This window comes from Salmo salar, chromosome ssa12 (genome assembly GCF_905237065.1).
Source record: "Salmo salar chromosome ssa12, Ssal_v3.1, whole genome shotgun sequence".
NCBI classification, from domain to species: Eukaryota; Metazoa; Chordata; class Actinopteri; order Salmoniformes; family Salmonidae; genus Salmo; species Salmo salar.
This window is the reverse complement of record NC_059453.1, coordinates 5,260,946-5,274,979: the sequence shown is the minus strand read 5'-3', so window position 1 is coordinate 5,274,979 and position 14,034 is coordinate 5,260,946. Positions and strand designations below refer to the sequence as shown.

The 14,034-nt window shown below is 48.5% G+C and overlaps 1 pseudogene; it reads left to right on the top strand.

Annotated features, from left to right (window-relative positions):
* Positions 1-4,392: 4,392 nt before the first annotated feature.
* LOC106563974 (G patch domain and ankyrin repeat-containing protein 1-like) lies at positions 4,393-14,034 on the top strand (annotated as a pseudogene).

Here is a 14,034-nt window from a genome sequence, read left to right as displayed (position 1 = left end):
GGTGGGGACCACAGACCACTTCTCAGTTCCTATGCTTTCTGGCTGATGTTTTGGTCACTTTTGAATGCTGGCGGTGCTTTCACTCTAGTGGTAGCATGAGACGGAGTCTACAACCCACACAAGTGGCTCAGGTAGTGCAGCTCATCCAGGATGGCACATCAATACGAGCTGTGGCAAGAAGGTTTGCTGTGTCTGTCAGCGTAGTGTCCAGAGCATGGAAGCGCTACCAGGAGACAAGCCAGTACATCAGGAGACGTGGAGGAGGCCGTAGGAGGGCAACAGCTCAGCAGCAGGACCGCTACCTCCGCCTTTGTGCAAGGAGGAGCACTGCCAGAGCCCTGCAAAATGACCTCCAGCAGGCCACAAATGTGCATGTGTCTGCTCAAATGGTCAGAAACAGACTCCATGAGGGTGGTATGAGGGCCCGACGTCCACAGGTGGGGGTTGTGCTTACAGCCCAACACCGTGCAGGACGTTTGGCATTTGCCAGAGAACACCAAGATTGGCAAATTCGCCACTGGCGCCCTGTGCTCTTCACAGATGAAAGCAGGTTCACATTGAGCACGTGACAGACGTGACAGAGTCTGGAGACGCCGTGGAGAACGTTCTGCTGCCTGCAACATCCTCCAGCATGACTGTTTGGCGGTGGGTCAGTCATGGTGTGGGGCGGCATTTCTTTGGGGGGCCGCACAACCCTCCATGTGCTCGCCAGAGGTAGCCTGACTGCCATTAGGTACCGAGATGAGATCCTCAGACCCCTTGTGAGACCATATGCTGGTGCGGTTGGCCCTGGGTTCCTCCTAATGCAAGACAATGCTAGACCTCATGTGGCTGGAGTGTGTCAGCAGTTCCTGCAAGAGGAAGGCATTGATGCTATGGACTGGCCCGCCCGTTCCCCAGACCTGAATCCAATTGAGCACATCTGGGACATCATGTCTCGCTCCATCCACCAACGCCACGTTGCACCACAGACTGTCCAGGAGTTGGCGGATGCTTTAGTCCAGGTCTGGGAGGAGATCCCTCAGGAGACCATCCGCCACCTCATCAGGAGCATGCCCAGGCATTGTAGGGAGGTCATACAGTGTGTATGATCAGTATATCAGTGTGGATGACGGATCACCAGCTCAAGCTGAACCTCGGCAAGACGGAGCTGCTCTTCCTCCCGGGGAAGGACTGCCCGTTCCATTATCTCGCCATCACGGTTGACAACTCCCTTGTGTCCTCCTCCCAGAGTGCTAAGAACCTTGGCGTGATCCTGGACAACACCCTGTCGTTCTCCACTAACATCAAGGCGGTGACCCGATCCTGTAGGTTCATGCTCTACAACATTCGCAGAGTACGACCCTGCCTCACACAGGAAGCGGCGCAGGTCCTAATCCAGGCACTTGTCATCTCCCGTCTGGATTACTGCAACTCGCTGTTGGCTGGGCTCCCTGCCTGTGCCATTAAACCCCTACAACTCATCCAGAACGCCGCAGCCCGTCTGGTGTTCAACCTTCCCAAGTTCTCTCACGTCACCCCGCTCCTCTGCTCTCTCCACTGGCTTCCAGTTGAAGCTCGCATCCGCTACAAGACCATGGTGATTGCCTACGGAGCTGTGAAGGGAACGGCACCTCCATACCTTCAGGCTCTGATCAGGCCCTACACCCAAACAAGGGCACTGCGTTCATCCACCACTGGCCTGCTGGCCCCCTACCTCTGAGGAAGCACAGTTCCCGCTCAGCCCAGTCAAAACTGTTCGCTGCTCTGGCACCCCAATGGTGGAACAAGCTCCCTCACGACGCCAGGACAGCGGAGTCAATCACCACCTTCCGGAGACACCTGAAACCCCACCTCTTTAAGGAATACCTAGGATAGGATAAAGTAATCCTTCTAACCCCCCCCCTTAAAAGATTTAGATGCACTATTGTAAAGTGGTTGTTCCACTGGATATCATAAGGTGAATGCACCATTTTGTAAGTCGCTCTGGATAAGAGCGTCTGCTAAATGACTTAAATGTAAATGTAATACAGGCACGTGGATGCCACACACACTACTGAGCCTCATTTTGACTTGTTTTAAGGACATTACATCAAAGTTGGATCAGCCTGTAGTGTGGTTTTCCACTTTAATTTTGACTGTGACTCCAAATCCAGACCTCCATGTTGGATTTCCAATGATTATTTTTGTGTGATTTTGTTGTCAGCACATTAAACTATGTAAAGAAAAAAGTATTTAATGAGATTATTTCTTTCATTCAGATCTAGGATGTGTTGTTTAAGTGTTCCCTTTATTTTTTTGAGCAGTATACTTTGCTTCCTCTTTCAAAATATAATTTAGTGAATCACAGGTGTCTCCGTCATATGTGTCAAGTTTCAGTAGCATTTCTATGTTGAAGATGTAAACAAAATGATTTGGTACATTTTTCCCCAATAACATTTGTTATTGTTACCCATCACTGCCCTTCTTAATGAGAACTTCGAAAAGCTCCCTGTTCTTTGTAGTTGAATCAGTGCTTGAAATTCAATACTTGACTGAGAGACCTTACAGACTCTGTATGTATGGGGGACTGAGGAAGAGTTAGTCATTCAAAGATCATGTGAACCTCTATTATTTCACACAGAGTGAGTCCATGTAACTTATTATGGGATTTGTTAAGCCACACTTTTATATATTTTTTTATTCAACTAGGCAAGTCAGTTATGAACAAATTATTATTTACAATGACGGCCTACCCTAGCCAAACCCGTACAATGCTGGGCCAATTGTGTGCCGCCCTATTGGACTCCCGATCACGGCCGGATGTGATGTAGCCTGGATTCGAACCAGGGACTGTGGTGACGCCTCTCACACTGAGATGCAGTGCCTCAGACCACTGCTTCACTCGGGAACTTTCACTCCTGAACTCATTTAGGCTGAATACTTATGCAACAAAATGTGAAATAAGTTACTTCAAAAGGCACTGTATTTTATACAAGGCTTGTCTGTTGAACGTTGGTTACTATGATGACAATCCTATGGTTGAAATTTCACTGTCAAAACAATAGTTTACGTTGATGACTTTTTGGAAATCCAATGTATTTTCCACGTCGATTCCATGTCACAATTTGTTGACAAATTACGTTGAAACATCATTGATTCAATCAGTTTGTGCCTAGTTTAGTATTTTCCTCTAGCTACTAGCTCAACAGCCACATCCTTTATTACCAGATTCAGCTGAGGTCTTGTACTTAAGGAATGAACTCTCTTAGTTATGATAACATTGATAAGTTGTTGACATGAAAAACATTCACAACCTCATGAATGTTTCCATCAATGTTATTCCACCATGTCAGAGAAAACACAGGCGCTGGTTGTGTACTGAACAAAAACAAAGTGTTGGTCCCATGTTTCATGAGCTGAAATAAAAGAGCCCAGAAATGTTCCATACGCACAAAAAGCTTCTTTCTCTATAATGTTGTGCACAAATTTGCTAACATCCCTGTTAGTGATTATTTCTACTTTGCTAAAATAATCCATCCACCTGATAGCTGTGGTATATTAAGAAACTGATTAAACAGCATGATCATTACACAGGTGCACCCTGTGCTGGGTACAATAAAAGGCCACTCTGAAATGTGCAGTTTGTTCACACAACACAATGCTACAGATGTGTCAACTTTTGAAGTGTGTAATTGGCATGATGACTGCAGGAGTGTCCACCAGAGCTGTTGCCAGAGAATTTAATATTCATTTCTCTGCCATAAGCCTCCTCCGAAGTCGTTTTAGAGAATTTGGCAGTACATCCAACTGGCCTCACACCCGTAGACCACGTGTAACCACGCCAGCCCAGGATCTCCACATACGGCTTCTTCACCTGCGGGATCGTCAGAGACCAGTCACCCGGACAATTGATGAAATTGAGGACTATTTCTGCCTATAATAAATCCCTTTTGTGGGGAAAAACTCATTCTGATTGGATGGGCCTGATTCCCCAGTGGGTGGGCCTATGCTCACCCTAATCTATGTGAAATCCATAGATTAGGCCCTAATGAATTTATTTCAATTGACTGATTTCCTTATATGAACTGTAACTCAGTAAAATCGTTGACATGTTTGCATGTTGCATTTATATTTTTGTTCAGTATAAAAATTATTTGATTAATGCAACATATTTTGGTCTGAATATCAATAAATGTGGAACACCAATATTTCATATCGACTGGTACACCATTTAGGCGCTATAGACCTATGTGCTTATTTTGTTTGACTGAAGTAATGTAAAATGTGTCCTAAAATGATTTTGCTGCGTTACCAACTCCAGTCAGCAGAAGGGTGACGTGAGCTATAATGCGTGACGTAGAAAATAGTGGACATGACGCCGCACTCCAACAACAACAAAGATGGAGGCACGCTACTTTACCTCAGGTAGTGAACTAACTATTTTGCTAGCATTTATTTTTTTTATTTACATTTGAGAACTCTTGATTATATATATAACTTTTTGTTAAATATCCAGGGACCTAAAGTTAAATTCAGTGTGCTAGCTGCCCATAGCTAATTCTGTTTGATAAGTCCCAGCCAGCTAACTAACGTTAGCTACCTATTAGCCTTTACGACCGAGCGTTGAGGCACAGACAATATATTTGGTTGAGGCTAGCTAACTACACTTAGCTACTAACTAAAAGTAACACTATTGTGGAGGAATTAGACTAGTCATTGAGTTAGCCACTGTAGTTAACTAGCTGTGTAAAGAAAATAACCTAGACCGACATTTCCAGACTCCAGAAAAGTGATTCACGAACGTCAGTTACCTCGTTTACACACATCTAATCACTATTCGACTGGTCAGCTGTGTTTTAGGTGACTGTAACGTTAGTGTCGCCTAGCCTGTCTAGCGGTCAACTAGCTATTCCGGCGCCGCCGACCAACTGGCCCAGCCATGAGCTCACTAAGCTACTTCACCCCTGCCGGAGAGGAAGAGCTGCTGTGGTCGGGGAACGCAGGCGCAGCCACCGGACCTCAACCCAGCACCCTCGGAGGAGAGGAGGCACGGCGCTTCTATCAAAGCCTCATAGAAGAGGGGGGTGGAGGGGAGAGACGAGGAATGGAGCCGAGGGGAAGATTGGGAGCGAGAGAGAGGAGGGGAAGAGCAGGGCAGCACGTCCAGGTACCACAAACACAACAAATATACCCTAGTAGCTACATCATCTATGATCATGACATGTATGATTTAAAAATAAAGTATTTCATCAGTATATATACACAGTACCAGTCAAAAGTTGACACCTACTCATTCCAGGGTTTTTCTTAATTTGTACTATTCTCTACATTGTAGAATACTATTGAATACATCAACACTATGAAATATGACACATGGAATCATGTAGTAACCAATGTGTTAAACAAATCAAAATCTATTTTATATTTGAGTTTCTTCAAAGTAGCCACCCTTTGCCTTGACAACTTTGCACACTCCAGATGCATCAGTCAAGCATCTGCTGATTGACCGAAATGTAACTAAAGTACTCTTTCCCACAGGCTAGCAGGCAGCAGGCTAGCACCACCAGTGCTACCACGGAGCTGGAGGGGCTAAGACTGCTGCGTTGTGCCCAGGAAGGTGACCTGTCTGGGGTGAGAGGCCTGCTGTCCCGGGGGGTGGATGTCAACTTCCAGGTAGGTAACAGGAGGGATGGTCTCCCACGGGGAGAAACCAAGTAGGAGATGGATTACTAGACCGGGTTGGTGGAGTGAAAAGCGATTTTCGTTTTTATCACCGGGCTGCTTCCCGGGTGTGAGCCAGGTGCCCCGCTCAAAGCCCACGGGGAAGATAGCTCAAAACAAAAGTGACCTAGGTGAAGCATGTAGACTAGACTAATGAGTAGGATGCTGTGTTTTCACATGCTAAAGTGGGGCTTTTGATAAAAATGGTTTATTTGCTAGAAAATGGAGTATTCTTACCTCAGGAAGTTGGTGGCTCCTTAATTAGGGAGAACAGGCTTGTGGTAAAGGCTGGAGTGGAATCAGTGGAATGTTAGAAAATACATCAAACACATGGTTTCCATGTGTTGGATGCCATTCCATTTGCTCCATTCCGGCCATTATTATGAGCCGTTCTCTCCTCAGCAGCCTCCTAAGTGTCTTACATATATTTTAAGATTACAGTTCTATTTGAGCAGGGCGCACCTCCCTCACCGGTTTCACCCAGTCACGCGACAGACCATAGCCCCGGTTCAACTTGGGGCAGTTTAATCAAATCACCTCAGTGTCCTGACTATTAGACCATAGCCCGGTTCAACCTGGGGCAGTTTAATCAAATCACCTCAGTGTCCTGACCATTAGACCATAGCCCGGTTCAACCTGGGGCAGTTTAATCAAATCACCTCAGTGTCCTGACCATTAGACCATAGCCCGGTTCAACCTGGGGCAGTTTAATCAAATCACCTCAGTGTCCTGACCATTAGACCATAGCCCGGTTCAACCTGGGGCAGTTTAATCAAATCACCTCAGTGTTCTGACCATTTGAACAAGAGGAATTGCCCTCTTTGGCCCGAGGGTGACCCTGATTATTTTTGAAGTCCCAGGCAGGACTACCTCATCAGGAGGAGTCAAACTCACTACATAAGGATGCCAGTAGTATAAGTACTGGATTCACGGTTTGTATTCAATTTAATAATAATCAAATGCATTGTTCTAAATGCATCTGTTTGCCAGGTTCAATTTAAAAGCTCTATGACAACATTTTCAAAACTCTTAAGATGTGTTTATTGTTTGGTGGAGTATGTCAAGTGAAAATATATCAGGTTTCAAGTTTTTTTTACATTTATTGGAACAACCTACCGCAAACTTTTTGCCTTCAGTCCTGTTTCCCCTTTAAAACGCTAACATGCCCCCAACAAACCTCCTTCTCGTTGCCCTCGAACCAACCTCCTTCCCGTTGCCCTCGAACCAACCTCTTTCCCGTTGCCCTCGAACCAACCTCTTTCCCGTTGCCCTCGAACCAACCTCTTTCCCGTTGCCCTCGAACCAACCTTTTTCCCGTTGCCCTCGAACCAACCTCTTTCCCGTTGCCCTCGAACCAACCTCTTTCCCGTTGCCCTCGAACCAACCTCTTTCCCGTTGCCCTCGAACCAACCTCTTTCCCGTTGCCCTCGAACCAACCTCTTTCCCGTTGCCCTCGAACCAACCTCTTTCCCGTTGCCCTCGAACCAACCTCTTTCCCGTTGCCCTCGAACCAACCTCTTTCCCGTTGCCCTCGAACCAACCTCTTTCCCGTTGCCCTCGAACCAACCTCCTTCCCGTTGCCCCTCGAACCAACCTCTTTCCCGTTGCCCTCGAACCAACCTCTTTCCCGTTGCCCTCGAACCAACCTCTTTCCCGTTGCCCTCGAACCAACCTCTTTCCCGTTGCCCTCGAACCAACCTCCTTCCCGTTGCCCTCGAACCAACCTCTTTCCCGTTGCCCTCGAACCAACCTCCTCCCCGTTGCCCTCGAACCAACCTCTTCCCCGTTGCCCTCGAACCAACCTCCTCCCCGTTGCCCTCGAACCAACCTCCTTCCCGTTGCCCTCGAACCAACCTCCTTCCCGTTGCGCTAGTCTTTAACACCGGTTGTCTTCTCTTACTAACACTGACTTAGCTAAAAACTGCTTTACTGAGGAGTGTCTGCTACATGACCAAAATGTTCTCTATACATTCTTCTTAATGTCTTTCTCTCCCCCTCTCTCTCTCTCCATCTCCTCTTTCTCTCCCCCTCTCTCTCTCCATCTCCTCTTTCTCTCCCCCTCTCTCTCTCCATCTCCTCTTTCTCTCCCCCTCTCTCTCTCCATCTCCTCTTTCTCTCCCCCTCTCTCTCTCCATCTCCTCTTTCTCTCCCCCTCTCTCTCTCATCTCATCTTTCTCTCCCCCTCTCTCTCTCATCTCATCTTTCTCTCCCCCTCTCTCTCTCTCTCATCTCCTCTTTCTCTCCCCCCTCTCTCTCTCTCTCCATCTCCTCTTTCTCTCCCCCTCTCTCTCTCTCTCTCCATCTCATCTTTCTCTCCCCCTCTCTCTCTCTCATCTCATCGTTCTCTCTCTCTCTCTCATCTCCTCTTTCTCTCTCTCTCTCTCTCTCATCTCCTCTTTCTCTCCCCCCTCTCTCTCTCATCTCCTCTTTCTCTCCCCCTCTCTCTCTCATCTCCTCTCTCTCCCCCCTCTCTCTCTCATCTCCTCTTTCTCTCCCCCTCTCTCTCTCTATCTCCTCTTTCTCTCCCCCTCTCTCTCATCTCCTCTTTCTCTCCCCCTCTCTCTCTCTCTCTCTCTCCATCTCCTCTTTCTCTCCCCTCTCTCTCTCTCTCTCCATCTCCCTCTCTCTCTCTCTCTCTCTCTCTCTCTCCATCTCTCTCTTTCTCTCCCTCTCTCTCTCTCTCTCCATCTCCTCTTTCTCTCTCTCTCTCTCTCTCTCTCTCTCCATCTCTCTCTCTCTCTCTCCCCCTCTCTCTCTCTCCATTCTCCTCTTTCTCTCTCTCTCTCCATCTCCTCTTTCTCTCTCTCTCTCCATCTCTCCTCTTTCTCTCTCTCTCTCCATCTCTCCTCTTTCTCTCTCTCTCCATCTCTCCTCTTTCTCTCTCTCTCCATCTCTCCTCTTTCTCTCTCTCTCCATCTCTCCTCTTTCTCTCTCTCTCTCCATCTCTCCTCTTTCTCTCTCTCTCCATCTCTCCTCTTTCTCTCTCTCTCTCCATCTCTCCTCTTTCTCTCTCTCTCTCCATCTCTCCTCTTTCTCTCTCTCTCCATCTCTCCTCTTTCTCTCTCTCTCCATCTCTCCTCTTTCTCTCTCTCTCCATCTCTCCTCTTTCTCTCTCTCTCCATCTCTCCTCTTTCTCTCTCTCTCTCTCCATCTCTCCTCTTTCTCTCTCTCTCTCCATCTCTCTCTCTCTCTCTCTCTCTCTCCATCTCTCCTCTTTCTCTCTCTCTCCATCTCTCCTCTTTCTCTCTCTCTCTCCATCTCTCCTCTTTCTCTCTCTCTCTCCATCTCTCCTCTTTCTCTCTCTCTCTCCATCTCTCCTCTTTCTCTCTCTCTCTCTCCATCTCTCCTCTTTCTCTCTCTCTCCATCTCTCCTCTTTCTCTCTCTCTCCATCTCTCCTCTTTCTCTCTCTCTCCATCTCTCCTCTCTCTCTCTCTCCATCTCTCCTCTTTCTCTTTCTCTCTCCATCTCTCCTCTTTCTCTCTCTCTCCATCTCTCCTCTTTCTCTCTCTCTCTCCATCTCTCCTCTTTCTCTCTCTCTCCATCTCTCCTCTTTCTCTCTCTCTCTCTCTCCATCTCTCCTCTTTCTCTCTCTCTCTCTCTCTCCTCTTTCTCTCTCTATCTCTCCTCTTTCTCTCTCTATCTCTCCTCTTTCTCTCTCTCCTCTTTCTCTCGCTCTCTCTCCATCTCTCCTCTTTCTCTCGCTCTCTCTCTATCTCTCTCCATCTCTCCTCTTTCTCTCTCTCTTTCTCTCTCCATCTCTCCTCTTTCTCTCTCTCTCTCTCTCTCTATCTCTCCTCTTTCTCTCCCTGACTCTCTCTCCAGGACAGCTGGTGGTGGACAGGTGTGATGTGTGCAGCGGCGGCAGGGCAGCAGGGTGTCGTTAGGCTCCTCCTCCAGCAGGGGGCGGTGTGGTGGACACGCAGGGCCGGGACGCCAGGGAGCTGGCTAGGATGGCGGGGCATAGCGGGGTCCTAGAGGAACTGGACCACTACGGGTCTCCGCAGGACTGTGACCATGAGACGGGTGACCGGCATGGGAGACAGATGGGTCAACACAACCATTACAGGAGAGAGACACAGGACCACAGGTTAGTGACCGACTGACTGACTGACCACAGGTTACTGACTGACTGACTGACCACAGGTTACTGACTGACTGACTGACCACAGGTTAGTGACCGACTGACTGACCACAGGTTACTGACTGCTGACTGACTGACCACAGGTTAGTGACTGACTGACCACAGGTTTGACTGACTGACTGACCACAGGTTAGTGACCGACTGACTGACTGACCACAGGTTACTGACTGACTGACTGACCACAGGTTAGTGACCGACTGACTGACTGACCACAGGTTACTGACTGACTGACCACAGGTTAGTGACTGACTGACCACAGGTTACTGACTGACTGACCACAGGTTAGTGACTGACTGACTGACTGACTGACTGACTGACCGACTGACTGACTGACCACAGGTTAGTGACTGACTTACTGACCGACTGACTGACTGACCACAGGTTAGTGACCGACTGACTGACTGACCACAGGTTACTGACTGACTGACTGACCGACTGACTGACTGACCACAGGTTAGTGACCGACTGACTGACTGACCACAGGTTACTGACTGACTGACTGACTGACCACAGGTTAGTGACCGACTGACTGACTGACCACAGGTTAGTGACTGACTGACTGACTGACTGACCACAGGTTAGTGACTGACTGACTGACTGACTGACCACAGGTTAGTGACTGACTGACTGACTGACTGACCACAGGTTAGTGACTGACTGACTGACTGACTCACCACAGGTTAGTGACTGACTGACTGACCACAGGTTACTGACTGACTGACTGACTGACCACAGGTTAGTGACTGACTGACTGACTGACTGACTTACCGACTGACTGACTGACCACAGGTTAGTGACTGACTTACTGACCGACTGACTGACTGACCACAGGTTACTGACTGACTGACTGACTGACCACAGGTTACTGACTGACTGACTGACTGACCACAGGTTAGTGACTGACTGACTGACTGACCACAGGTTACTGACTGACTGACTGACTGACCACAGGTTAGTGACTGACTGACTGACTGACTCACCACAGGTTACTGACTGACTGACTGACCACAGGTTAGTGACTGACTGACTGACTGACTGACCACAGGTTAGTGACTGACTGACTGACTGACTCACCACAGGTTAGTGACTGACTGACTGACCACAGGTTAGTGACTGACTGACTGACCACAGGTTAGTGACTGACTGACTGACTGACTGACCACAGGTTAGTGACTGACTGACTGACTGACTCACCACAGGTTAGTGACTGACTGACTGACTGACTGACCACAGGTTAGCGAACACAGACAGCCAGGGACCGTACTGTCATGTGGTCGACCATACTAGACTGACGCAGCCACTTCATGTTTGATTTAACCCACCTGGAAGACCAGGTGTGGTGACTATAGACAGTCCCTGAACTGATCAGTTGGTCAGGTGTGGTGAATATAGACAGTCCCTGAACTGATCAGTTGGTCAGGTGTGGTGAATATAGACAGTCCCTGAACTGATCAGTTGGTCAGGTGTGGTGACTATAGACAGTCCCTGAACTGATCAGTTGGTCAGGTGTGGTGACTATATACAGTCCCTGAACTGATCAGTTAGATCAGTTGGTCAGGTGTGGTGACTATAGACAGTCCCTGAACTGATCAGTTGGTCAGGTGTGGTGACTATAGACAGTCCCTGAACTGATCAGTTAGATCAGTTGGTCAGGTGTGGTGACTATAGACAGTACCTGAACTGATCAGTTGGTCAGGTGTGGTGACTATAGACAGTCCCTGAACTGATCAGTTGGTCAGGTGTTGTGACTATAGACAGTCCCTGAACTGATCAGTTGGTCAGGTGTGGTGAATATAGACAGTACCTGAACTGATCAGTTGGTCAGGTGTGGTGACTATAGACAGTCCCTGAACTGATCCGTTAGATCAGTTGGTCAGGTGTGGTGACTATAGACAGTCCCTGAACTGATCAGTTAGATCAGTTGGTCAGGTGTGGTGACTATAGACAGTCCCTGAACTGATCAGTTAGATCAGTTGGTCAGGTGTGGTGACTATAGACAGTCCCTGAACTGATCAGTTGGTCAGGTGTGGTGACTATAGACAGTCCCTGAACTGATCAGTTAGATCAGTTGGTCAGGTGTGGTGACTATAGACAGTCCCTGAACTGATCAGTTAGATCAGTTGGTCAGGTGTGGTGACTATAGACAGTACCTGAACTGATCAGTTGGTCAGGTGTGGTGACTATAGACAGTCTCTGAACTGATCAGTTAGATCAGTTGGTCAGGTGTGGTGACTATAGACAGTACCTGAACTGATCAGTTAGATCAGTTGGTCAGGTGTGGTGACTATAGACAGTCCCTGAACTGATCAGTTGGTCAGGTGTGGTGAATATAGACAGTCCCTGAACTGATCAGTTGGTCAGGTGTGGTGACTATAGACAGTCCCTGAACTGATCAGTTGGTCAGGTGTGGTGAATATAGACAGTCCCTGAACTGATCAGTTGGTCAGGTGTGGTGAATATAGACAGTCCCTGAACTGATCAGTTAGATCAGTTGGTCAGGTGTGGTGACTATAGACAGTCCCTGAACTGATCAGTTAGATCAGTTGGTCAGGTGTGGTGACTATAGACAGTCCCTGAACTGATCAGTTGGTCAGGTGTGGTGACTATAGACAGTCCCTGAACTGATCAGTTAGATCAGTTGGTCAGGTGTGGTGACTATAGACAGTCCCTGAACTGATCAGTTAGATCAGTTGGTCAGGTGTGGTGACTATAGACAGTCCCTGAACTGATCAGTTGGTCAGGTGTGGTGACTATAGACAGTCCCTGAACTGATCAGTTAGATCAGTTGGTCAGGTGTGGTGACTTAGACATACCTGAACTGATATTGGCAGGTGTGGTGACTATAGACAGTCCCTGAACTGATCAGTTAGATCAGTTGGTCAGGTGTGGTGACTATAGACAGTCCCTGAACTGGATCAGTTGGTCAGGTGTGGTGACTATAGACAGTCCCTGAACTGATCAGTTAGATCAGTTGGTCAGGTGTGGTGACTATAGACAGTCCCTGAACTAGTTAGATCAGTTGGTCAGGTGTGGTGACTATAGACAGTCCCTGAACTGATCAGTTAGATCAGTTGGTCAGGTGTGGTGACTATAGACAGTCTCTGAACTGATCAGTTAGATCAGTTGGTCAGGTGTGGTGACTATAGACAGTCCCTGAACTGATCAGATAGATCAGTTGGTCAGGTGTGGTGACTATAGACAGTCCCTGAACTGATCAGTTGGTCAGGTGTGGTGACTATAGACAGTCCCTGAACTGATCAGTTAGATCAGTTGGTCAGGTGTGGTGACTATAGACAGTCTCTGAACTGATCAGTTAGATCAGTTGGTCAGGTGTGGTGACTATAGACAGTCCCTGAACTGATCAGTTAGATCAGTTGGTCAGGTGTGGTAGGTACCTAGCTGGAACACCATCCTGCAGTATCTGAGGCTCTCCAGGAACAGGCTCTCCTACCTCTGTCCTAGTGTAGAAATAAGACCTGTGATTGAAGGTTTGTTGTCAAGGAGATTCACATTTTTCTCCTCCCTTGTTGCTCCTCTCTTTCTCTGCTCCCCCCCCCCAGTTCTCCCCCAGCGGTAGCAGCAGTCCAGACCCATCAGAACCAGTCCACCCAGAATCAGACCCAGTGGTGTCCAGTCTGCAGTGTCCACTACTCCTCTCCTCCAGAGACGCACCTCTCCTCCACCCTCTACCTGTTCTCTCTCTCCCGCCCTGCCCCCCCTCCACCCCCGCCTACCAGATGATGCTGCGCTCCGGATGGACCCCTGGGGGGGGGCTGGGGCCCGCGGGGGAGGGTCACAAACAGCCGGTCCGGACCGTCCTGAAGAGGGACAGTAGAGGCCTGGGGTACGGACCCACACCCCGACCTAAGGTCACACACTTCCAACCTAAAGACCCACAGGCAGTCAGACGGACGGGGAAGGAGGGTCGGGAGAGCGGGGGAGGAGGGGGATGAAGGAGGAGAGCAGGAGGGAGGAGAAGGACAGGAACTGGGAGAGGGACTTCCGCTCTTCCTTTAACACCTTTGACCCCTGACCTCTAAATGCTGCCTCAGGGAACACATGTGATGTGATCACCTGTTGTAGTCAGTTTCTCTCTAGTGTACACTGCTCTCTCTCTCTCTCTCTCTCTCTCTCTCTCTCTCTCTCTCTCTCTCTCTAGTGTACACTCTGCTCTTTCTCTCTCTGCGCTTTCTCTCTCTCTAGTGTACAC